Here is a 1,285-nt window from a genome sequence, read left to right on the forward strand (position 1 = left end):
GCACACGTCTTTTAAAATACATATTAAATCACATATATCTATACCATTATTTTTCTTTATCTGTCATATGTTTTTCATCACCAGCATTTTAGGGTTACGGTAAAAGATTATAAGGATTTTTTTTTGTTTCTTTTAATTACAATTTTTATGGATAATGTCTTTTAAAACTTTTTCATCTTTTTTTGTAATTATATTATATATTCTATATATTTTTTATTTATATTTATTTTATATATATTATATTTTTATAGTTGCTTTTTTTTTTTTTTTTTTCAAACAAGTTTGTTTCAATTTTGAATATACAAATTTGTGTCTATGTACATTATATACATCATTCAATAACCCTTTAATAATAGACATATATTTTCTATAGACAGTTGGTGAAAACAAACTCTAAAAAAATTATATTCCAAAATAGACAAATTTTGATTGGTATGTTTTTCTTTCTATTCTAAAAAAACTATATATCTTACAATATATTTATATATATATTATTTAAAGTATACGTTTTTTATAGGCTATCAAAATTACTATATCTATGCTAAAAATCTAACTAAAATTTACATAAATAAATATGTTTTTGTCTGTATTGTGTGTGTTGTTTCTTCTTTGTCACGTGTTGGATCGTGATACAGATTGTTATTAAATGTTTTAACATAACCACAAGAAATATAAAAAAATACTGGAGACAGTATGTAATTCAATAGAATTATTAATAAACTCTCTCTGTGTGTTGTGTGTGTGTGTGTGTGTGTGTGTGTGTGTGTGTGTGTGTGTGTGTGTGTGTGTGTGTGTGTGTGTGTGTGTGTGTGTGTGTGTGTGTGTTGTGTGTGTGTGTGTGTGTGTGTGTGTGTATGTGTGTATTTGTGTGTGTGTGTGTGTGTGTGTGTGTGTGTGTGTGTGTGTGTGTGTGTGTGTGTGTGTGTGTGTGTGTGTGTGTGTGTGTGTGTGTGTGTTTTTTTTTTGTTTTGTGTGTGTGTGTGTGTGTGTGTGTGTGTGTGTGTGTGTGTGTGTGTGTGTGTGTGTGTGTGTGTGTGTGTGTGTGTGTGTGTGTGTGTGTGTGTGTGTGTGTGTGTGTGTTCACTTTTTCTTATACAATATTTCGTCAAAAAACTATATATATATCTCTATATACGATCTATAAAATTTCTGTATACCTACACATAACATCTGAAAACTATAACAAACAATACCAACATGATTTTTCATATATCTATTGATATATTTATTTGTGTGTGTGTGTTGTATGTTGTGTGTGTGTGTTGTATGTTGTGTGTGTGTGTTG

This window comes from Oratosquilla oratoria, chromosome 12 (genome assembly GCF_046742065.1).
Source record: "Oratosquilla oratoria isolate Oo_2021 chromosome 12, ASM4674206v1, whole genome shotgun sequence".
NCBI lineage: Eukaryota > Metazoa > Arthropoda > Malacostraca > Stomatopoda > Squillidae > Oratosquilla > Oratosquilla oratoria.